The sequence below is a fragment of the Chiloscyllium plagiosum genome, unplaced genomic scaffold (assembly GCF_037043375.1).
Source record: "Chiloscyllium plagiosum isolate Xiang-an unplaced genomic scaffold, Cpla_swu_hap1 HiC_scaffold_7, whole genome shotgun sequence".
Taxonomy (NCBI): domain Eukaryota; kingdom Metazoa; phylum Chordata; class Chondrichthyes; order Orectolobiformes; family Hemiscylliidae; genus Chiloscyllium; species Chiloscyllium plagiosum.
The window spans coordinates 12,057,380-12,083,181 of NW_028270145.1; the positions used below are offsets into that span (position 1 = coordinate 12,057,380).

A 25,802-nucleotide genomic window follows, 5' to 3' on the forward strand; every position below is an offset into this window, starting at 1 on the left:
AGAAAGGTTTTAGAGGGTGCAAAGATGGTATGAGTGACACTTCACCAGAAATGGAACGTCACATTCGGAAATATATTGCCAATCTATATCATCGCCTGTGTCTGAACAACTGTAATTGCAACTGCAGCTTCAAGAATTAAGTGAGGAAGACTAGCTGTCCTCAGTGGCATTCACACCATAGGCAAACTGGAAGGTGCACTACTCCTTGGGGACTGCCAGCTAAGCTGGAGTAAGCAGTGAGCTGGAGCCACCAGCTACCCGCTCTGACATCCATGTTGAGAATTATCACTGTTTAGTTCCTCCCTGCTGCTTGGAAGAATACAAAATTACACATAAATGGAAGCTGAAAAGCTACTAATGAGGTGAGCAAAATGCAAATGGATCCCTCATTGCTCTGAAGTGAATTGGGTGTCTCACCGTTAAAACCTCGGGTGGAATATCAGACTTCTTTCTCTCAACGTCAAGAGTCTCACTTTTCTAATCTTGCCCTGCTTATCTAAACATCTCCCACACACAGTTCAGGAGCTGGGAAGATTCCATTCATTGAAACTAATTCTGGGGAGGACACAGTCATCCAGAATGGATTGGCTTCACCCAAACGGAAACGCAACCCATCTTCATTGCTGAACATTAAACGCCAGGCTTCAGGACCTATCCCTGCATTCCCTGAATAAGTGAAGCCGTTTGTGTAACATTCAGCAAGGTAAATGTGGGGAAGTTCAATAGTGGCTGTAGCCTGAACTAGTTATGTGGGGCACCCCTGCTCTTTCTGGTTTGTACAAAAGTATTTATATGCTTAACTTTGCTGAACCTCTTTTGAATCCATTGCATGACACAAGCTCTGACCAGTTCAGACTAAAGGAGCAATTGACAGCATTTTGATGATGCCCTGTTAATGCCAGGCAAAATGCATTACAATCAATCTCACTGTATTCGTCAAAGCTCAGAATATTCTTTATAGTGCACTCAAGATTTGACTTAATTTCATTATGGGTAATGAAGTGGATCACAGTCTGACAAAAACTGGGAAATAGCTCCCAAAAACATAAGCAGGCTGCTTTCGAAAATAGAATTGGATAATTATGAGTCAAAAATAATGACGCTGGTTCGGAAAAAGGCAAAGTTCAATGACATAAATATGGCCCAGATTAGCTCAGCGTTAAAATTCACAAAATGAGGGCTCTTCAAATATGAGACAAATTGAGTGAAAAATAAATATATTGCTTTCAGTAAAGAGTGCTAAAGTAGAGTATAGAATTAAACAGATAAATAGAAAGAAGTTCAAAAGAATGATGTGATAAAACTTGGATGGATGACAGAAAAGAAAAACATGAGCAAAATGGAATTTACGATGGGGACGTTGAGCAGGAAGTGAGAAGGCCAATGCTTTTCTGATAATACAAAAGGAAATGAAAACATTTTTTTCTGAGCATATAAAAGTATATAATAAGCAGGATGTGGAATAATTGTTTAAAAAAATGACTTTCAGAAGTGGTTCTGAAAAATATAGCAAAACTCAAAAAATGGATAGGTCAGTGAATTTTAACCATAATCTCTAGCCTGCCTTCTACTTTATAAATTGTTCTTGGCACTGGAAGGTAGCCAATGCAATATTTCTAATTAAGAATTGAGAGAGGTATGAACTTAATGATGGCAGATTAGTTAGTCAAATGTCAGTTGTGAATATCCACTTGAATTCTGTAGCTCATGATCACATATGTGAATATTAAGAGATGCACAGAATAATGAAATGTGGATTTGCTGAAAACAATCTACTTTCAACAACGCTATAGAGTGCATTAAATTATTGATCATACAGCCAATAGGAACAACCAGAAGTGTAAAAAAGACAGAAAATGCAGGAAATACACAACAGGTCAGACAGTATCTGTGGCGAAGGGTGGCACGGTGGCTCAGTGGTTAGCACTGCTGTATCACAGCACCAGCGTCCCAGGTTCAATTCCAGCCTTGGATGACTGCCTGTGTGGAGTTTGCACATTTGCCCAGTGTCTGCGTGGGTTTCCTCTGGGTGCTCCAGTTTCCTCCCACAGTCTAAAGATATGCATGCCAGGTGAATTGGCCATACTAAATTGCCCATAGTGTTAGGTGCATTAGTCGGGGGGGGTGGGTTGCTCTTTGGAGCGTTGGTGTGGATTTGTTGGGCCAAAGGGACTATTTCCTCACTGTAGGGAATCTAATCTAATCAAAGTTAATGTTTCAGGTTAACCACCTTTTACTCATTGGAGCTGGGAGACTGTTAGAAATGTAATAGCTTTGAAGTAGGTGAAATGAATATGAATACATTTGGAAAGAAACAAGGGAAAGTCTGTGATGGGGCTGAAGATATGAGATGATAAGTGACAAAAGAGTTGGTGAAGCAGAGCTGTGTGGAGTAGAAATGAGACAAGTTGAGAAGAAAAGAAGGAACCAGAGGAGGTGGTAAAAGACAGAATAAAAGACAGCTGCAGGCCAAAAGCAAAACAAGAGAACACCAAAATTAAAACTGAGGTGCAAAGAAAAGAAATAAAATTGCGGGCTGGGGTTTGGGGTTGGGGTGGGGATGGGATCTGTGAGATTACACTCTGAGATTGTTGAATATAGTCAAGTCTGCAGGCTGTAAATGGACTAATTGAGAAACAAGGCCTTGTTCCTGAAATTTCTGTTAAGATTCATTGGGGTACAGCAGTAGGCCCAGAACAGATATGTCAGTGTGGGATCAAGGTGGAGGATTAAGGTGAAAGGCCACCTGAAGATCAGGATCCTGCTTAAGGACTGAGAGATGTGTTCCCCAAAGCTGTCACCTAATCTATGACTTATCTCCTTAAGTCAAGAGTGTGGTGCTGGAAAAGCACAGCAAGTCAGGCAACATCTGAGGAGCAGGAGATTCGCCGTTTTAGGCATTAGCTCTGCGTATCTCCTTAAGTGTAGAGCAGACCACAATTTGAACAGTGAATACACGATACCTTTGTGCCTCGCTCAGGTAGTGCACTGGGAATCAAGCACCACTATTCCTGGAGTTGTCACAAAAATTAAAGATTTTAAAAAGTGAGAATTCTTCAACTCACTCGTTTTCAGGTTGATGGGAAACACGGACTAGGTCTCAGTACTTAAAAATGACTGCTTATTACAAATAAATAGACTGTATTGCAGGTATAGAATTATGAACCAGTGGTTAACCCCCTTGTAAACGTCCCCTACACACACACACACACAGACAGACAGATACACAGGATCATCACATGGGTGCTGTGGACAGAGGAAAAGACTGGTAAAGCCATTCAATGACCCTTCTCCCCAGGGTTCATTGAGATGATCCTTTTAGCCTTTTGGGAAACTGCTTCTTGATCTTCCTTTTCGAGGCCCTTTCACTTGCTTCCAGGTGAGTAACTGACTCTCTGATTTACTGGTCCCTGCCAAGAAAAAAGATAGTTCCATCCCTCTCAGCGATCCAATGGCTTCTCTACAAATGTTCACATCCACAGGCTGCTCAGCTACCTGGAAAATAATCAGTAGTTGATGATGGGCGGAAGGCATTTCACAGACTAACCGTAAATTGTTGTCAGCCAAAGCCCCATTTGTATATACCCCTCAGCTCCAACTCATCTGTAACTAGAGACATTCCCCCACTGTTTGAATAAGCAGCTGTGTAAGCAGCACCTACACTGAGTGTGAGGTAACTTGCTTTTAAAACAGTGCAGTGATCCTTCAACAATCCCTGGCTTTTAAAACAGTTCTTTTTTTCCATTTGGACAGTGAGGAGAGAGGAGGTAAAGGAACTTGTGTTGCATTTCCTATGCTTACCTCAAATGGGGTTGCTGTATGAGAAGTGATTAAAGAGGACCAGACTGTTGTAGAAGGATTTGCTGTTTTGGTAATGGTATCATGCTGGAGGTGACAGAACTGGTGAAGGATGATTCTTCAAGTACAGAGGCCAGTGGGATGGTAAAAGCGAGGGGGTGGAAGTGAAGGTCTGAGAGCAGACATGGGAGAAATAGGTTGGACATGACCAGGGACCTGTCAACCATGACAGACAGAATCCCGAGTTGAGGAAAATTGGAAGGGAGTTTACATCATCAGAAAGTTCTTTTCTTTATTTGTTCATGGGATGTGGGCAGTTAAGAGTCGACCACATTGCTGTGGGTCTGCAGTCACAAGGTGGCCACAATAGGTAAGACAGACTTCCTTCCCTAAAACCATTTGTGAACCACTCTTTTTTTAAAAATACCAATAAGAAAATAGTAATAAAATCACCATCAGGCTAGCTTTTCAAATCCAGATTTTCGGTTGAATTCAAATTTCACCAAGTGTCACCCATTTTACCCATGTTCCCAGAATATTAGGTCTTGCATTACTAGTTCAGACATGACTGATACACCACCTCCTCCATGTGATGGTGCTGTAGAAGGGATTAACATGAAATGGAATCATCACAAAGAAGCACATTGTGATGAAAGCAAGTTGTCATAACTTTGGGAGTTAAAAGGCTTACCATAAATATTTGCTGAGATCTATCCCCAGAAGCTGAGACAGAGAATTTGAGGAAGAGAGAGAAATGGACTATGTGAAAGGGAGAGATGGTTGGAAATTGGAAAAAAAAATCGCCTATATCTCATCAATGTGTCATAGAGGTGAGGGAGCGGGGCAGGATTAGGAGTAGGGTTGGAGCTATTTTTGGTAGTACAGAGCTTAAACATTGCTAAAGAGAGACGTGAAGTTGAAACTTATTGTCTTGCACTCACCATGACTGCAACACAAGAAAACTGACATTTCCTTCCTTCCTTTCTGAATTTTGTTTCCTTGCTTTTCAGCAAGATGAAAAGTTTCAACATTATGTTTCTTTTTAGCAAATTTTATTGATTAAGGAACAGAAGATGTTCCGTGACGGGATGGGCATGATTACAAAGTGTGACTGTAGTAAAACCTTCTATTTGGTGAAAGTATTTTGAGTGAAAGTTATTCAGCACTGGAATTGCTTGCTACAGGTAGCCATTGGATCTTACAAGTATGAACAATGCCGGAAGGACCCAGAGACATCTTTAACCCGAGTTAATCCAATTTGTGTGCAGTATCGGACCTGCCAGGGAAAACTGGCTATAAATAAGATCAAGGCTGGAAAGGCCCAGAAGACGCAAATACTTGACATTGTTTTTAGGCTTTTTTGCATTCCAGAAACAACAGGAATGTCTATTCTTGTCTCACAAAAGCCTTTGGCCTTCACCCTTGCCAAGATAACCCAACCAATTACTTCTCTGTAATATCTCCCTTACTGCTGCCTCAGCTGGACTGGGAAGCTCCTGTTGTCTAAAATCTCTCACCCACTATCCTGCAGACTCGGGCAGGTACTATTCCTCCAGAGTGCCAATGAGGTCCAAGGGCAAAGTCAAGGCTTAAGAGTTTAGAGCCTGCATGAATCTTTATTCATGTAGCCCGTTTTAACATCTGTTCCTGTGAAAGCGGAGTTTCTAACTAGCCCCAGATGCCAGCAAATAAATCATGCTCACAATATGACAAATTACCCAACTAAGCAGGAAGTCTCCAGCAGAACTTGTATCATCGATCAGTCTGTACTGCTTACTCCAATGCATTACTAATATTGCTGCTATATAGAGTGAACAGCTTTCTCTTAAAGCTGCAGCACATAGGTTGGAGAGTCCCGGAGTTGAATTGGATTATAGGTAACAGTGCAGTCCACACATTGGCAACAAAGAAGATTCATGAGGTTTCCAAGGAAATGTTGACAACTGTTATTAAACTTTCTGATCAGTTTGGTGATAAACAATTGATTCTAAACTGATACAGCCACAAACAGAAGTGGCAGGGTGAAATGTGAGGAGGATGTTAGGAGAATACAGGGTGACTTGGACAGGCTAGGTGAGTGGACGGATGCATGGCAGATGCAATTTAATGTGGATAAATGTGTAGTTATCCACTTTGGTGGCAAGAACAGGAAGGCAGATTACTACCTAAATGGAGTCAAGTTAGTTAAGGGGCAGTACAACGAAATCTAGGTGTTCTTGTATATCAGTCAATGAAAGCAAGCATGTAGGTACAGCAGCCAGTGAAGCAAGCTAATAGCATGCTGGCCTTCATAGTAAGAGGAATTGAGTATAGAAGCAAAGAGGTCCTTCTGCAGCTGTACATGGCCCTGGTGAGACCGCACCTGGAATATTGTGTGCAATTTTGGTCTCCAAATTTGAGGAAAGACATTCTGACTATTAAGGGAGTGCAGATTAGGTTCACGAGGTCAATTCCCAGAATGGCGGGACTCTCTTATGCTGAAAGACTGGAGCGACTGGGCATGTATACGCTTGAGTTCAGAAGGCTGAGAGGGGATCTGATTGAGACGTATAAGATTATTAAAGGATTGGATACTCTGGAGGCAGGAAGCATGTTTCTGCTGATGGGTGAGTCCCGAACCAGAGGACCACGGTTTAAAAATAAGGGGTAGGCCACTTAGAACAGAGTTGAGGAGAAACTTCTTCACCCAGAGAGTGGTGGGTGTATGGAATGCTCTGCCCCAGAAGGCTGTGGAGGCCCAGTCTCTGGATACTTTCAAGAAAGAGTTGGATAGAGCTCTTAAGGATAGTGGAATCAGGGGTTATGGGGATAAGGCAGGAACAGGATACTGATTGAGGATGATCAGCCATGGTCACAATGAATGGTGGTGCTGGCTCGAAGGAAAGAATGGCCTACTCCTGCACCTATTGTCTATTGTCTATAAAGTCTATTGATGAGAAAATTATCACTGAAAACTTTAAAGTTTGCAAGCCTTCAATCTTTGTCAAAGTACAGTAAACTGCACAAAGTTCATGTTAAAAAAAGTTAAGAATGCATTTTTAGCTTTAGAGCTAATATAATTAAAATTGAAATAGTGAACATTTAATTTAAATGTTGTTGCAATGTTAGCATGGGAGTATAAAAACATAAGAGTTGAAGTAGGCCACTTGAGCCTGGTCTGCTATTCTGGAGAAATTCTGACGAACGATCACTGGACCCAAAACATTAACATTGCTTTCTCTCTAGAGATATGGTTGAACCTGATGAGTTTTGCCAGCAATTTCTGTTTTGTTTCTGATTTCCAGCATCTGCCTTTTTTTTTGTTTAGTGGAGAAATGCCATGCAGTTTCTTCAAATAAATCCTTAATATATATTGTGAATAGTCTGATCCCTGTGGTACTCTTAGTTTCTAGTCAGAAACAATGGATGATGATGAGACACACAGTAGCACTTTTACATTCAAATTAACAAACTACCTCCTGGAACAGATTAACTGCAGGTTCTCCACCTCATGTGTGTTGAAATACAAAATGGGATGTTTGGAGGTAATTGGAATTCACATTTCAGATTCATAACATTTTAAACTTCCAGTTGACCCCAGTATGTTCATTTGTTGGGGTTACAATTTCTTTCACTGCCTCCTCACTGTTGTGTCCTTCCAGCCTCCTGTTTTTCTACTTTATTTCCAGCATCTGTAGTTTTTTGTTGTCTCCGTTATGCTTCTCCCGATCAGTCTGTCTTAACCACTCTCCTGTCGCTCTCTTTAACCCAAATTAAGGTCTCTCACAAGAAGCAAGAATGAGTAGGGACCTTGTCTATAAATCACAATTACTTAGCATTTTAATTGTAAAAATACTCAGCACAGAAAGAGGGCCTTTGGCCATTTGGAAAAGCCACACGGTTTGTCTAGAATAGAAGAGAGATCCAAAATTTTTCAAACCAATATTTATGAAGTAATGAGTTAGTTTTACCAATTTGCTTTGCATGATTTCTCTATTGATATTAATGTAATACATTTAAATGTCAAGATACTTTACAAAGTTCATAGACCACAAGACAAAAACCACAACAGGCATGTCATCAAAACACAGTCATTATTTTCCTTTTCTCTCTAACTTCAAATCTATTCTGCCATTCAATTGGATAATGACTGATCAAGTTGTAGTCTCAGCTCTACGTTCCTTTTTCATCTGATAGCTTTGGCATTCCTTTCTAACAAAAGTCTAATTCAGCCTTGAATACATTCAATAAGGCAGCCTACATTGCTTTCTGGTGAAGCCGTTAATGATCAGCCATCATCTAGAATGATGGAAGGTGTTCAAGGGACTGAATGGCCAATGCTTTTTTCCAAAACTTCATCCAGGAGATGTGATTGTCACTGATTGGATCAGCAATTATTGCTCATCCTTAGTTGCCCTTGAGAAGGTGCTGGTGAACTGCCTTCTTTGAAAGGCTGCAATCCATACACTGTAGGTATACCCAAAATGCAAATTCATTCACCTGACACTTCAATGCTATTCTACATTTGCCAATTCATTCTCTTCAACAACTTCCTTCCATGCTTGCAATAGTTAACCATCACTGTTAGAGATACTGACATTTACATCAGTGATTTTGTAGTCTTTTATCAGAAGTGGTATGTCAAAATTCAATAATAGATATGAAAGAGGTTGAGATATCTATGGCTTCTGATCATCTATCTATCCTTTTCAATTGACCAGATAGAATCAAAACAATTGGTCCTTCATTATATTCAACAATCTCATTACAAAGAAATAGGAAAACATGGTGGGTAGAATTGCCTTGTGACAAATTTTCTTTGGCAAGTCTCCCAGAATATTTTTGCTCGCCTTTGTGTTTAGCCCAATGCTAAGATTATGACTGCAGCCAAACAGGAAGGAGGTGGTGAAGTCAGACAGTTACTTCTTCAGGAAATCCAAAATAAGAAAACAGACCTTAATATATTTGCTGTTTTGATATATATGGTGTGGGATGATGAATGTAGTAAGGAATATCGGAGTTTCTTCATTGAATCCGAATGTAAGTACTTACGTCAAAGAAGATGCTCTCTTTGTGAGTTTGTAATTAGGCTGGTTTTTTTCCTATGACTGTAATTCTTAACGAGACATCTTTGAGATACATGTTTAAAACAATTACTAATCCAGACACTGAATACTTGGTCATAAAACCTGGGATAAACAAAAACTGGATCAGGTAACCAACAGATCAACAACAGCTGCCTTCTCTCAAAGGCTTTGGTCTTTGCAAAAGAGCCATAAAATGTTAGAATGAGAGAAATGAGTATTATCAAAATGAAATTGTGAGAAAATATCGTGAGAAATATAACGTTTGGTGAGTTCTGATGTTCCTTCAAAGGTTGCCATTACGCTACTGTATTTGCATTGATCAAAAGTATTCACTGATGTGCCTTGACATAAGACTAGAAATATCAGTGGGGCATCAGGTATCATCTAACTTTCAAGACTGTTAATGCTGATATTTGGAAGACCATCCTCATGCTGCTTGGAATTTACACTGCGGTGAACTGTAATTTTTGCAATATTTAGTTTAATTCGATTGTTGCAAAACTCAGATTAGCAATGACAATGAAGGCTGTTGGAGATATGCGCTGCTCTATCTGCTGTTTCTGGTGCAGCCTGTGTGACAGCCTCAATTTAAAAAGGTTAGATGTCTGAACATAGGATGTGAGGGATAGACTGTGCGTTATCATAATATCGCAAAACTCACTAATGAGATGCCCTTTGCCCAAATTTGGATGAGACGTGTCTAGTTAATGAATTTACTCATCCCAGACCAGCATTCAGCTACAAGAGGGGCCGAGTATTCTTCCTGTGTTAAAGGGCCAGGCACCCACATTGAGGAGCTTCTCCTTTTCTTTTTGAGGTATTGTACAGAGTTCCTGGATTTGTCAGGGAGTGTTGTTGCATTGTCTCACACAGCAGAGAAGAGTGAGTGACCTGTCCATGTAAAGGCTGAAATTGCTCCAGTGGTAGCCATGATAGTACCTTTGGATATGGAGAATGACAGAGATGTGGAGTGAAAACTGTGTAGAGAGCACAATGCCCTCTGACAACTTTTGGCTGGACTCGTCCATGTTATTTGACAGGGAATCAAGGTGATCTAGGAAAGGACAAAGTCCATGCACCTTCTGCATCATGACAGGACAAGATTAAACAGGAAATTGTGAAGGTCTCAAGGCAGAAACATTGCTTCCACCTGAATGTTCTCTGTGAAACCACAAGCCATATGGCTATGCTGCAGTAAGTCACATGATGCTGAGAGCCCTAACCTTCACAGGGATCAGGAAGATGTAGGTGTCCTTGTCTCCTGCTGGACCTCTATCCTATTCTCTAGAAGATAGGGAGGATGGTGGTGTTGCACCATTTTTGGGTGATGCCCTTTCCAGAGATGAGTAGTTGAAGATTAGAGAAGGCAGGAGGAGCTGGGAGCTGGAGTTCTGAGTAATAAGACTTGTTGATAGGTAAATGATATTAGAGTCTTGCTTGAACAACATAATATATTGGACAGGCACTGTCATTTGAACAGCATTACCTGATCTTCGCCACCCACTTGCAATTATTAGACATTTTGTGGATTTATTACCTGGTCTCAAGATTCATATCTTAAAAAATTAGCTGCCTATTCCATATCCTGTCTGAGGCAAGTGTTTGATAGTTTCTATAACCAACAATGAATCTTTGGTAGCCCTCCCCCTGTACTACTCCACCGTTAAAGTCTCCAGTTTTGCATCGGCATCCTGACTCCTCCCTTTGCCCAGGTCTAGTGTTTTCCATGTTTGGAATTGGACTGACTGTATTCAGTAGCAGCTTCCTGTCATTCAATGCACTTCCCTTTCAAGTGGATTAGGGCAATCTACAGCCTGTGGGCCACATCCACCCTATGGCTCTCCTCCAGGAAAAGCAGACAACTTGCACAAGCAAGCTGTGATAAAGGTGTATTAGCATTTGGAATCTGGACAGATTTAAGGCAAAAGGATTTTAATTTCATTCTTCGAACATAATTGTTTTTAAGAGGTCAGAAAGTAATTTGGAACAGTGACCTACATACATAATTTCCAAGAAAACATGTGAATTTCATGACATCTAGAGCAAACAGACCCTTCGATTAATTAAATCAGGGCTTCCATTCAGAAGAATCAAGAATCAGTCCAGGAGAACGGTATTTTCCAGCAGAGGAATCAGGTTTTCAGTTTAGAGAACTGTTTTCAATTGAGCAGATATGTTTTCATCTGCAAATTCTACAAGCTGTGAGAGTTTATATAAAAGTTTTCGAGTTGTCAGAAGTGAAAGACCGTCAGTTATTAGAATTGGAAAGAAGGCATAAAACTATGTCAGTGATCGACGGAGGAGGACTGGAAAGAGCTAGTTTATTAAGAAATTCAAATTTTGAGATCAGAGTGATATTTCTCTGAGATTGAGTATGCAAAAGGATATTGTTGGAAGGAGGTTGAAAGTTTCCTTTGCTGTTTATATTAAGTTCTTTCTAAGCGGTCTTGTAGCTTTGTGCAAATGCATTGGATTTGCGTTGTATTCGCCTTTGAATGTTGTATGCTTTTTCTGGTGCTGAACAAGGGCTGGTTATGGCCTGCGGGCCATACTTTGTCTGGGTCAGATATATCACTACAATAAGAAACGAATAGATCAATTTTGTAGAATGTGCAATACTCAGGTGTTGACTGCTGATAGTGGCTTTTGTAAAATTCACAACTGTCGCCAGAGACATTGGCAGAAACCTGAGAATGTTAGATTAAGAAGATTGATTAAAGCCTACTCATAGTGCAGAAACCTTCTGTTTGTTACCTCCACATTTGACATCAAACACAATGACAAAGAAGAACAAGAATTAATTAAAACACTCAAACATCAAAATCTATATGATTGTATGCAAGAAAGAAAGAAAGAATGCATAAGTGAGTAGGTCTGTACTTTCAACAGATCTACATTTTGACAAGATAATATATTTAATACTTTCAATATTAAAAATAATGAAAAGTAACACAGAAATATAGATTAGTCACAGAATAAAAGAAGGCCATTCAGGCGAGAGGGTCAATGATAGCTCTCTGCAAGAGCAATTTACTTAGTGTGTTCATAATCAGGGAATGATTCTTTTCCAGTTAATGAACCAATTCTTCTTTGAGTTCCATGATTGAATCTGCCTCCACCACATTCTCAGACAGTGCATTCCAGATAGCAACCACTCACTGCATAAAAAAAAAGTTGCCCTCATGTCACTGTTGCTTCCTCATCAATCAACCTCATCTCCAAATGTAGAACCTTCAGAGGATGGATGAGAAATGTCTGCCACAGTCTGGCATTGGGCGTTTAAACTGACAACTAATGTGAGATGTGAAACTGACAAGTCCTCAGTTATACTATGGACTCTAAATGGCAGTGATCTATACCTTGGCAGTGAAATTGCTCTGCAGCTCTGAGCTGTTCACTGATAGTTTTTTGTTAATCATTAGGAAGGAATGAATGGCAGTGTTTTCTTTCTTGTAGCGTTATGAAGCCTCACATTTCAAGTTAAAAATTCTCTTTGCAATCCACCAGGTCACCTGTGCCATTTTAAATCTGGCTTCACAACAAGATAATCCTCAGCCAGGTGAGTGGCATGGAAGGAGCCAGCAGTAGCATGGACTCAGAGATTCAATCAGCACTGCCTCTGGGTGATGGAGTGATATTGCAATGGCAACCAATCAGGAAGTGCCACAAGGAACCAACTGTCCCCAGTTTTAACATTGCATCAATTAACAATTGGTACCATAAGTATTGATTAAACTTTTTTTGATAACTCATTTAGTTACATCTTATTTAATTCTCACCAAAAAGATGAAAAAGAAGGATAGCTCTTAAACTTCAAAGAAACAATGTTGTTGTATTGCTTTCTTTGTATGTGGTGAGTTTCAGCCTTCCTACTTGTAGGGATTTGGTGTTCAAAGAGGATACTCACAACTGTAATATCCATATAATTAAATGGGAGTATTTAGAACATAGAACATAGAAATGTAGAGCACAGAATAGGCCCTTCGGCCCACGATGTCGTGCCAAGAATTATTCCGAATCAAAATTGTGGATGGCATGGTGGCTCAGTGGATAGCTCCGTTGCCCCTGAGAGCCAGGGTCCTAGGTTCAATTCTAGCCTTGGGCAACTGTCTAAATGGAGTCTGTATGCTGAGGGGCAGCACGGTGGAACAGTAGTTAGCACTACTGCCTCACAATGCCAGAGACCCGGGTTCAATTCCTGCCTTGGGCAACTGTCTGTATGGAGTTTGCACGTTCTCCCCGTGCCTGCTTGGGTTTCCTCGCACAGTCCAAAGATATGCAGGTTAGGTGAATTGGCCATGCTAAATTGCCTGCAGTGTTGGGTGAAGGGGCAAATGTAGGGGATGGGGTCTGGGTGGGCTGCTCTTCAGAGGGTTAATGTGGACTTGTTGGGCCGAAGGGCCTGCTTCCATACTGTAAATAAGATAATCTAATCTAAAATTGAAATAATCTAACCTACACACCTCTCAATTCACTGCTGTCCATGTGCATGTCCAGCAGTCACTTAAATGTCCCTAATGACTCTGCTTCCACTCCCACCACTGGCAACGCATTCCATGCGTTCATAACACTCCGTGTAAAGAACCTACCTCTGACATCTCCTTTACACCTTCCTCCTAATACCTTAAAACTATGACCCCTCATGCCAGTCAATCTGCCCTGAGGAAAACTCTCTGGCTATTGACTCTATCCATGCCTCTCGTTACCTTGTATTCCTCGATCAGGTCACCTCTCTTCCTCCTTCTCTCCAGAGAGAAAAGTCCAAGCTTCATCAACCTTTCTTTGTAAGACAAGCCCTCCAGTCCAGGCAGCATCCTGGTAAACTGTCTTTGCACCCTCTCCAAAGCCTCCGTATCTTTCCTATAATAAGGCGACCAGAACTGGACATAACATTCCAAGTATGGTCTCACCAGGGTTTTGTAGAGCTGCAACAAAACCTCGTGGCTCTTAAACTCTATCTCCCTGTTAATGAAAGCCAAAACACCATATGCTTTCTTCACAACCCTATCCACTTGGGTGGCAACTTTGAGGGATCTATGCACTTGAACACCAAGATTCCTTTTCTCCTCCACTTTGCTAAGAATCCTGTCTTTAATCTTATATTCAGCATTCAAGTTCAACCTTTCAAATGCATTACTTCACATTTATCCAGGCTGAACTCCATCTGCCATTTCTCAGCCCAGCTCTGCATCCTGTCAATGTCATGCTGCAGTCTACAATAGCCCTCGATACTACCAACGATACCTCCAACCTTTGTGTCATCGGCAAATTTACTAAACCACCCTTCAATCTCCTCATCCAAGTCATTTATAAAATCTACAAAGAGTAGGGGCCCAAGAACAGAGCCCTGTGGGACACCACTCACCACCGAACTCCAGGCAGAATACTTTCCAGCTACAACCACTCTCTGCCTTCTGTCAGCCAACCAATTCTGAATCCAGGCAGCCAAATCTCCCTGTATCCCATCTCTCCTGACTTTATGAATGTGCCTACCACAGAGAACCTTATAAAATGCCTTTCTGAAGTCCATATACACCAATCCACTGCTCGACCTTCGTCGACCTGTCTCATTACTTCCTCAAAGAACTCAATAATATTTGTGAGGCATGACCTGCCCCTCACAAAGCCATGCTGACTGCCTTAAATCACGTTATGCTTTTCCAAATAATCATAGATCCTATCCATCAGAATTCTTTCCAAAACCTTGCTGACCACAGATGTAAGACTGACACCTTGCTGACCACAGATTAAGACTTTAAAAAGGTACTTTCTCTCCATTGAATTTAAATGGAAGGCCCTCTTCAGATGTGCCAGGGAATGTTATTATATCATTTTATTTATCCTGAGTCATGGGAGTTTTGTTCTCAGGGATATTTTCTCTGATGAAGAAAAGGGGAGATCTGTTTTACTGTATTCTGTGAAGAGTCTACATTTGGCACTTGCTTACAAGTGTTGAGGAACAAGAAAGAAATCATCTGACTATATGTTCATTGGTGTCAGTTAAAGTGCACGCAGAGTCACAGAGTCATAGAGCGCGGAAACAGACCCTTCAGCCCAACTAGTCCACACTGAACATAATCCAAAACTAAACTAGTCCCACCTGCTTGCCCTTGGCCCATATCCCTCCAAACCTTTCCTATTCATGTACTTATCCAAATGTCTTTTTTACACTATAACTCTGCCCACTTCCTCAGGATGTTCATACCACATGCGAACCACCCTCTGTGTAAAACAAAATTGCCACCCTAACTTTTTAAAATCTCTCTCCTGTCATCTTAAAGATGTACCCCCTTGTCTTGAAATCCCCCATCCTCAGAAAAACAGAACTGCCATTAACACTATGTATACCGCTCAAGATTTTATAAACTTCTATAAAGTCACCTTAAAGCAAATAAAAATTTTAAACAAATCAGATTAATTTTTCATGGTTTAGGATGTATAAGTAATTTGTTAAAGGTGACAAGTTTTATGTTGCAAAGAATGATAGCACATTTGAGGATTGGTAGTGTTTCAAAAATCAACAAAGGACCACCAAAACAATGAAAGAATAGAATATGAAATAACTTAGCCAGGAATATAAAAGATTGTAAGAGTTTTTGAAAGTATATAAAATAAAGAAGTGCAGTTGAAGGAAACATCGGACTCTCAGGAGCCAGTGGAAGTTATTATTGGGAAAGAGGAAAAATAAACTGAACAAGTATTTTGAGTTTGCCTTATATTGGAAGACCTGTACCAGAACTGGAAGGTCAGTTCAGTGTTAAAAAGAGTGAGGAAATTAAGGCAATTGATGCCAGCAGACAAGAAATATTCAAGAAACTTAAGGAATCTACACAGAGGGGTAATGGGAGGGAAAGAAGAAACAAATATCCTTTTGAGGGCACTTTGGTAGCATGGGTGAACAATTAGGGTATCAAGAATTAAGAGAAAATGTCATGAAAGGAGTTTTGGATTAGCCAAGATCCTGTTGAATGGTGAAGTAGGCTCAAGGAGCCAAATAGCCTACTCCTGTTCCTATTTCTTATGGCCTTGTGGACTGTATGTAAACTAGGAGAAAGAGAGGACTGCAGATGCTGGAGATCAGAGTCAAGAGTGCGGTGCTGGAAAAGCACAGCCGGTCAGGCAGCATCCAAGGAGCAAGAGAATCGACGTTTTGGGCATAAGCACTCCATCAGGAATGATGCTTGTGAGCCAAGGGGTGGAGAAATAAATGGGACGAGGGGGTGGGACTGGGGGGAAGGTAGCTGGAAGTGCGATTAGTAAATGAAGGTGGGGGTGATAGGTCAGAGACGAGGTTGAAGCAGATATGTGGGAAGGAAGATGGACATGTAGGGCAGGTCAAGAGGGCGGATCCTTTTTGGAAGGTTGAATCGGGGATAGGGTGGGGCGAGGGGAAATGAGGAAACTGGTGAAATCCACATTGATCCCATGTGGTTGGAGGCTCCCAAGGTGGAAGATGAAGTGTTCTTCCTCCAGAAGGCAGGTGGTAAGGGTTTGGTGGTGGAGGAGGCCCAGGACCTGCATGTCCTTGGCGGGGTGGGAGAGGGAGTTAAAGTGTTTGGCCACAGGGTATTGGGGTTGCTTCGTGCGTATGTCCGGGAGATGTTCTGTGAAGCTTTCCGCAAATAGGTGTCCTGTCTCCGGAACGTAGAGACCACAAAGGGTGCAACAGACACAGTAAATGTTGTGTGGAAGTGCAGGTCAATCTATGATGAATGTGGAAGGTTGCTTTGAGGCCTTGGACAGAGGTGAGGGGGGAGGTGTGGGCGCAGGTTTTGCAATTCTTGCAGTGGAACGGGAAGGTGCCAGGAGGGGATGGTGGGTTGGTGGTGGGTATGGACCTGACAAAAGAATCACAGAGGGAATGATCTTTATGGAATGCAGATAGGGGTAGGGAGGGTAGTATATCACTGCTGGTGGGGTCTGTTTGTAGATGGCAGAAATGGTGGGGGATGATGCAATATATTGGTGGGGTGGGGTTGTTGGGATGGAATGTGTGGACCGGGGGTGGGGGTTCTGTCCTTGTCGCAGTTGGAAGGGTGGAGTTTGAGGGCAGAAGTGCGGGAGGTGGATGAGATGCTCTGGAGGGCCTCGTCGACCACATAGGAGGGGAAATTGCAGTCTTTGAAGAAGGAAGCCATCTGGTGTGTTCTGTAGTGGAACTGGTCCTCCTGGGAACAGTTGTGGTGGAGGCTGAGGAATTGGGAATAAGGGATAGCATTTTTCCAGGAGGCAGGGTGGGAGGAGGCGTAATCCAGGTAGCTGTGGGGGTTGTAGAAGATGACAGCGTTGAATTGGTCACCGTTAATGGAGATGGAGAGGTCCAGGAAGGGGAGAGACGTGTCTGAGATGGTCCAGGTGAACTTAAGCTGGGGGTGAAATGTGTTGGTGAAATTGATGAACTGTTCAACCTCCTTGAGGGAGCACAAGTTGGCACTGATACAGTCATCGATATAATGGAGGGAAAGATGGGGAATGGTGTCAGTGTAGCTGCGGAATGTGGACTGATCCACATACCTGGCGAAGATGCAGGCACAACTGGGGTCCATGCGGGTGCCCATGGCTACCCATTTGGTCTGGAGGAAGTGGGAGGATTCAAAGGAGAAATTATTGAGGGTGAGGGCATTGAACACTCCTTCTGCTGCTTACATTTTCCACCAAGATACCTGCCCACCCTCCAAGGACCTCTCCTCCCACCTCCAACACACCCCATCCACCTGGACACCTTGTGCTGGTCTGTTACCTGGTCTCAATCTCTTTAATTCCAACTGCCGCCAGGACATAGACCAGCTCAACCTATCCACCCCCCTCACCAACTCCAACCTCTCACCCTCGCAACGCGCAGCCCTTCACTCCCTCCACTCCAACCCCAACATCACCATCAAACCAACTGATAAAGGGGGCACTGTGGTAGTTTGGCACACTGACCTCTACACCACTAAAGCCAAATGCCAACTCATGGATGCTTCCTCCTATTGCCCCGTTGACCATGAGCTCACCTCCCATCACCAAACCATCATCTCGCAGACCATTCACAACTTCATCACCTCAGGGGATCTCCCACCCACAGCCTCCAACCTCATAGTCTGGGAACCGTGCACCACAAGGTCCTACTTAAAATTCACAAAACTGATTACCCCGGCTGACCTATCATCTCGGTCTGCTCCTGCCCCAGAGAATTCATCCCCACATACCTTGACACCATCCTTCCCCCCCCCCGGTCCAGGAACTCCCCACCTGTGTAAGGCCCACACCTTCCCCCTCACCTCCGTCCAAGGCTCCAAAGGAGCCTTACACATCTATCAGAGATTTAGCTGCACTTCCACACACATCGTTTACTGTATCTGTTGCACCTGATGCAGTCTCTTCTACATTGGGGAGACAAGGCACCTACTTGTGGAATGCTTCAGAGACCACACCTCTGGGACACACGCACGAAGCAACCCCACTGCCCTGTGGCCAAACACTTTAACTCCTGCTCCACTCCCCCAATGACATGCAGGTCCTGGCCTCCTCCATCACCAAACCCATACCACCTGCTGCCTGGAAGAAGTACGCCTCACCTTCTGCCTTGGAACCCTCCAACAACGTGGGATCAATGTGGATTTCACCAGTTTCCTCATCTTCACCCCCACCTTCATTTACTAATCACACTTTCAGCTATCTTCCCCCCAGCCTGACCCCTCCCCCCCTCCCATTTATCTCTCCACCCCCTTGGCTTACAAGCATCATACCTGATGAAAGGCTTATGCCCAAAACGTCGATTCTCCTGCTTCTCGGATGCTGGCTGACGTGCTATGCTTTTCCAGCACCACACTCTCCACTCTGTATGTAAACTATCATGCTTGTGCAGATATGATTGGTTCTGTACCATATCTGTTTGTTTGAGTGAGTGTCTATTTGGCCCTGAATGTAACTGTGTGAGCATGATGCCTAACTTTATGTCCATACAGGATGTGCTGTTGATTGATGAGCTCAGAGCCTACTCCAACATATAGCAGAGACAAGATGAGCAAGAGAGTTATGGGTTATGCTGAAGCTAGTGATCCTCATCCTAAAACACCCCTATCCTTTCCCGGCACTCTGTCTTCAGAAATGTTTCTGTGAATGAAGTAATCTATGATGTCTGGGGCAGGGATAAGTGCAGCACACAGGGAGCCAATATATCAGGATGGCCAGGGATGTCACATTGATGGGTTTTGCAGCAGCGTCCCTCACATGGTGAGGCACTTATCCTATCCAATCCAGGTGTGGTCACTGCCATTTCCCTACACATTGCGCGGTTTTGACTTCTAGCAAGATGGAAGATGATCGTGAATGCTCTTCAACCCGTCGCTTTCAGCCTCCATCTCTGCATCTCAGTGAGGGTCCAGACATCCAGATCCCCTTTCTGATTGACTTTTCTGTGAACCCCTTAGGTTTTGCATATCCCCAGATCCCAGACAATCTGTTTGTGAGCCTTCAGCTGATCAGCGTACTTCCACAGTCCTTCACATGTGAGGTGACTATGCCAGCTGTCATCATACGTTGTCCATCTTTGAAGTCAGGATGCTCCTGACCATGGGTGAACCCCCTTTCTGAATTAACCTTTTGCATCCATGTTTTACCACATTCCCCCTTACAAATAAAAGTGCCCGCTTTGCAATTGTCACCTTCCAGCCTGCAGTCCTCAGTCCCAAAGAATAAGTTCTCAAATCTCCTTCCTTTGGCATCAGTCCCATTTGTCTCCTCCCACTGCTCTTTTCCCCTCAGCTTCTCTGGATCGTCCTGACAGACTGACCATGGCCTGCTCCCTTGAGTGACTGAACTGCACAGTCGTAACCAAGAAGTGCCCACACTCCTATCTGAGGCCTGTACATCTCCCACACTGCATACACTCTATCTCCTTGACTGGCTACTTTGGGGACACAGGACTAACCATGATGCACACCTTGGACTACAGAAAAACAGACTCCCTGACAGCAGATTCTCCTGACCAGACGTCTAACTATGGTCAATCCCTGGGACTGGCATCAGTAGCTGCTCTTGACTCACTTTGCTGGGAGCCCCAGTTCCTCCATGAGCTTTGGTGAGGACTACTCCCTTTGACTTTCAGACATGTGGTTGCTTGCTTGCTGTTGGCAGTGTGTTTGACACATCAGCTGCTAGCATTTGTTGCGGGTGTGTGATTGATGTAGCATGCAACAGAGTAAGAGGCTAGCCCTCTTGACCGCGGACCGCTGTCAGCAAGGCAGCGTGATAGGCAAGGCAAAACAGGGGATGCTGTGAGCGTGCAAGTAGGAACTAAGTGAATGAGAGCAAGCCTGCAGCACTGAGGGGTGTAAAGTGAATTGACAAGATTCCATGTGCATCATAAGTAGCTGGCAGACATCAAACGCCCATGTCTGTGGAGAAGGGATATGTGTAGTTGGTCCCTATGAAGTAGGCATCGAGATGCTGTTTGGTGCTGAGCAATATGGAAACAGTAGCCAGCAGTGGGCTGGCATCATGGGGTACCATCTCTGACTTCCACATTGCGAATCCTCGACATCCACCTTGCTCAGTGTGCTTGGTAAGATAGGAAGCTGAATATTAACCAGGTGAGTTGTGCCATTAGTAAGACATTGAACAAACTATAATCTCCCTTAATTAACCCCTGAGGAGAAAGTGAGGTCTGCAGATGCTGGAGATCAGAGATGGAAATGTGTTGCTGGAAAAGCGCAGCAGGTCAGGCAGCATCTAGGGAACAGGAGAATCGACGTTTCGGGCATTAGCCCTTCTTCAGGAAAGACCTGAATTAACCCCTGTTTAGTAAGAAACTCACCTTACTGCTTGACAGATATATAAAAGTTACAGAGAGTTGCTCCAGACATTGAAGTAGGCTTCACTGGACTTCTCATGTCATTCTACCAGAAATTCCATCACAGCTTATGTCTTTAAGGGACCAAAACAATTCCTACCAATGTGTCTGCGCTGGCTCTTGAAGAATCATTACAACTTAGTGCCTTTCTCCCACCTTTTCCCTATACACTTCCATGTGAATGTTTCAGTTGACTCTCCTTCCACCATACTTCCAGGCAATACTGTCCAGATTTGAACCACTTATGCGAAGATATTTCTTTCTTACATCACCGTTGCTTCTTTTGCATAATACTTTATATCTGCACTCTCTTAACCTTGATCTTTTTATAAATGGGAACAGTTTCCCCCTGTCTTCTTGGGTGTGCTCATAATAGCAACAACAAAAAAAAGTTAGCATGCAAAACCAGCAAGCAGTTAAGAAGGCAAATAGCATTTTGCCCTCTATTGTAAAAGGATTGGAATACAAGAATAAGAAAGTATTGCTTCAATTGTACAAGACTTTATGGATACCACATCTGGAAACCTGTGTGCAGTTTTGGCCACCATACTTAAGGAAGGAGATGTTTGTATCATCGCTAGTAGAAAAGTGGAGGTTGGCTAACGTTGTGCCACTATTTAAGAAAGGTGGTAAGGAAAAGCCCGGGAACTATAAACTGGTGAGCCTGTTATTGGTGGTGGGTAAATTGTTGGAGGGAATCCTGAGGGACAGGATGTATATGTATTTGGAAAGGCAAGAACTGATTAGGGATAGTCAGTATGGCTTTGTGTGTGGGAAATCGTGTCTCACTAACTTAATCAAGCTGTTTGAAGATATAATGAAGAGGGTGATGAAGGCAGAGTGGTGGATGTGATCTATATGGACTTCAGTAAGGCGTTCAACAAGGTTCCTCATGGTAGACTGGTTAGCAAGGTTAGATCACACCAAATAGAGGGAGAACTAGACATTTGGATACAGAACTGGCTTGAAGGTAGATGGTCGCTTTTCAGAATGGAGGCCTATGACCAGCAGTGTGCCACAAGGGTCCACTACTTTTTGTCATTTGTATAAAAGATTTGGATGTGAACATAGGAGGTGTAGTTAGTAAGTTTGCAGATGACACCAAAATTGGAGGAGTAGTGGACTACAAAGAAGGTTACTTCAGAGTACACTGGGATCTTGCCAGATGGGCCAATGGGTGGAGGAGTGGCAGATGAAGTTTAATTTGGATAAATGAGAGGTGCTGCATTTTGGAAAGGCAAATCAGAACAGGACTTATATACTTAATGGTAAGGTCCTGGGGAGTGTTGCTGACCAAAGAGACCTTGGAGTGCAGGTTCATAGTTCATTGAAAATGGAGTTGCAGGTAGCTAGTGAAGAAGGTGTTTGGTATGCTTGCCTTTATTGGTCAGTACATTGAGTATAGGAGTTGGGAGATCATGTTGCAGCTGTATAGGAAATTGGTTGGGTCACTTTTGGAATATTGTGTGCAATTCTGGTCTCCCTCCTATAGGGAGGATGTTGTGAAGCTTGAAAGGGTTCAGAAAAAATTTACAAGGATATTGCCAGGGTTGAGGAGTTTGAGCTATAGGAAGAGGCTGAAAGGACTATTTTCTCTGGAGCACAGGCGGCTGAGGGGAGAGTTTTATAAAATCATGAAGGGCATGGATAGGATAAATAGACAAAGTTCTTTCCCCCAAATGGGTGAGTCCAATATTAGAAGGCATATGTTTAGTGTGAGAGAGAAAGATTTAAAAGGGATTCAAGGGGCAACTTTTCCACGCAGAGGGTGGTGCATGAATGGAATGAGCTGCCAAAGGAAGTGATAAAGGCTGGTACAATTGCAACATTTCAAAGCCATCTGGATGGGTATATGAATAGGAAAGGTTTAGAGTAATATGGGCCAAGTGCTGGCAAATGGGACTAGATTAATTCAGAATATCTGGTTGGCATGAACAAGTTGGGCCAAAACAAGTACATCTCTATGGCTCTATGAAATGTTTACATGAGAAGTGATATAGGAAAGATTTACGGAGCATCCTTGGGAGGAGAGGGTTGTGCTATGTTGACAGGCTAGGTAAATTGCATCTGTATTTTCAGGAACTCAGAAGAATTATGGCAATCATATCAGAAAATAAAGATTCTGAAATGGTAAACACTGAGAGCTAGTCTGTGTTGGCTGGGGAAACAAAAACATTGGGACACATAGGATAAGGGTTTGATGATTTAAGAATAAAATGAGGAGAAATTCATTCATGAAAATGTTTGCATATCTATGGAATTCTTCACCCCACAGGGCTGTAGATGTTCCATCATGAGATATATTGGAATAGACACGTCTCACAGGGATCAGTGGACATGGGGCGTGGGTTGGAAAATGGAGCTGATGTCTAAAATAAGCAATGATTGTGCTACATAGCAGAGCAAACTTGACATGTTACATTGTCAATTCCTGCCCCTATTTCCAATTTCACTTTATTTATGGTGTTTGTGTAAGAAAATTATAGAGATTAACTAAAATCACCCTTTCTAACAAGACAGAAACAGTACTTCATTAATATTCATATAAACGAAGCATACTGCATGACTCACTCAGTTTGAAACACAAAGAGGAAATCTCATTTGACAAATTTGTATCTTGGTTTAAAAAAATATGTGATCTGTGAAAGGAACTTGATTTCTCACGCCATAAAATAAACTGTCCATTTATACACTCATCATCTTTCCATCAGAAATATGCTAAAAGGTATTCGAGACAATGTATTACCTTTGAAGTGCAGTTACACTGTTCTAGACCATCTTAAGATCAATGGGATGCCACAACCTACATAAGATAATAGCCAGTCAATGTTATTGGTTGGAAACCAATAACTTAATTGAACTTTCTTCAATTGTGATCCTGCAAGTTTCGCTGAACCAATAAAAATGGATAGCAAAGGCTTAAGGCAATGTCTGATCTGAAGGACAGAACCTCTGATAATGAGCTTCACCTCCCTACTGCATGAAATTGTCACCTTGGGCTATGAGCTGACACTATGGCCATTTGATACATTGCACTGGGATTAAGGTCAATGTGGGAAGTACAGTTTCAAGTCATTTCAGTGAACTTTTCCTGTTCATGTTTCGGGAAAGGGAATAATTTACAAAGTCATTTTTACAAAGAAACCAAGCATTTTCACCTTTATAATAGATGTATAGACAAGACTATTGACCTGTTCCATCAGAAATGTGCCCAATTTTATCTTTAAGTAGGTCACTAAAAGATTTTCAGTGCAATAAACAAATTATCTTCTTCACAGTTATATTGTTACATCAAAGAAAACCTTAAGCTGTATTATAGAAACCACAGTGAAGAAGACCTTAGAGAAGTAACTTTTCATCTGTTGTTTGAGCATTCAACAGTAAATTTCACAATGCATGAAGACCAATAGGCATCCTGCAATCTTGAAGATTTTACTTTTTCAGCCGTTGCGCAATTTGTTTTTACATTTTGAGAAGTGTCGTGGGTGCTCTTCCTGTGAATGTTGACAGAAGGCATTTGAATTTATAAGTTTCAGTGTTAAAGTATGGAGAGAAGATTTCCTCCCAAACTTAAGATATTCAAGAATATGATCTGACAGAAGGAGAGAAATGAAAGTAGTTCAGCCACAAATGACAAGACAAGCTAGACAATTAAATGGCTTACTCGTTTGTTATGTTCCGATGTTATGAATACTGCATTAGGCCTGACGCTATTGACCGCTATGCAAGATTCAACACAATACAATATTATCAGGTATTGACTTATTACCTGCATTATTAGATCGCAACAGGACTTAATTTACTAACTAATTCTACTTGTTACACATCACATACATCACCCATTATTACATTTCATAAATTTGTTTTACAAAGGGGATTTAGAAAAGGTGCTAAATTATTATTCATGACATTAACGATTCAACATTTAAAATTAAATAATGAAGGACTTGAAAATAAACTAAGAGACTACAACTAAACACCTTTTGAAGTGCAGATTTTAATTCACTAGCAAAATAATGGGCAAATAAAAGAATGTTAAATGGTAATGGATTTAAACAGAAAATAATGTAATAAAAAATATCCCAGACTGAGAAAAAAATAATGTAGCCAATGTTCCTAGAACATTATAACTCCCACAGTTATGTATGCAATTGTATTTTTAACAAACCAAAAGTTTTTTCATCAATTTTCCTGGCAGATAAATCTACATTTTATAGTACTTTCCTTGTAAACACATTATTTAATATTTTTGAAACTGCATTTTTGATCAATTGCTAGTTAAGACCTGTCATTTTCCTTACTTACTTTGAACTAACATTTGGGATTAATCGTTATTTTGTCTACTTCAGTGTGGACTGAAAGATATCCACTTCTCTGATCTGCTCCATTACATTTGAAATTAATCTTTATTGCCTCCTCTGTGTCTTGTGGCTGTATAGCATGTGGCCTGATGTATTATTATTAGTCAATGTTGCAATGCAATATTTTTCACATCTCAAATTCAAGATACAGATTTTGTCTGTTGAATCATTTTAAACTCTACCCATTGATAAAAAAAATTCTCTTCTTCACTCATCAATAAATATAGAAAGTTGTCTCGGAGTTCCAAACATTGCCAAAGTGTGAAGGTATGAAAACTGCACAGAAGTGCATAATGTGTTCCATTTCATATCACATATGTAAATAGTTTTTACTGATTTTTTTTATAAACTTGTGAAATATGATGAACTAATAAAGATACATTGCTAACCATTGGCAAAGGGAGTGGTTTACAATTCAGAGTTTTAGCAGCAAATATTAAACCACAGCCTTAAATCACTTGCACATATCTATTTGGTGAAGAAATAGTTGCTTTAGATACAAGTTGACATTGTATATAATTTTTACTGGTAGGTCCATTCTCTGATGGGACTCATTCAAGTTTGCTTGAATGAGTCCTATCAGAGCATGGACCTCCCATTAAAAATGTTTAATGTTGTTAAAATAAACATGTTTCATATGGCATTTTGAGACCATCCAGACTCTGTACATGTAATTTCTCCCCATAATCCTCGAACTGGAGATTAATTGACAGAAAAGCTGCATTTCTGCTGATTGAAAAA

The 25,802-nt window shown here is 41.8% G+C and overlaps 2 long non-coding RNA genes across 3 annotated transcripts in view; one reads left to right on the top strand and one right to left on the bottom strand.

The window, feature by feature from the left end:
• Positions 1-25,802, bottom strand: part of LOC148149556 (uncharacterized) — a 63,662-nt gene that overhangs the window by 21,761 nt on the left and 16,099 nt on the right. The window lies entirely within an intron of this gene.
• Positions 8,707-12,616, top strand: LOC148149557 (uncharacterized). The gene is made up of 2 exons (XR_015757589.1): positions 8,707-8,817; positions 12,372-12,616. It is a non-coding gene; the product is annotated as an uncharacterized LOC148149557 (long non-coding RNA).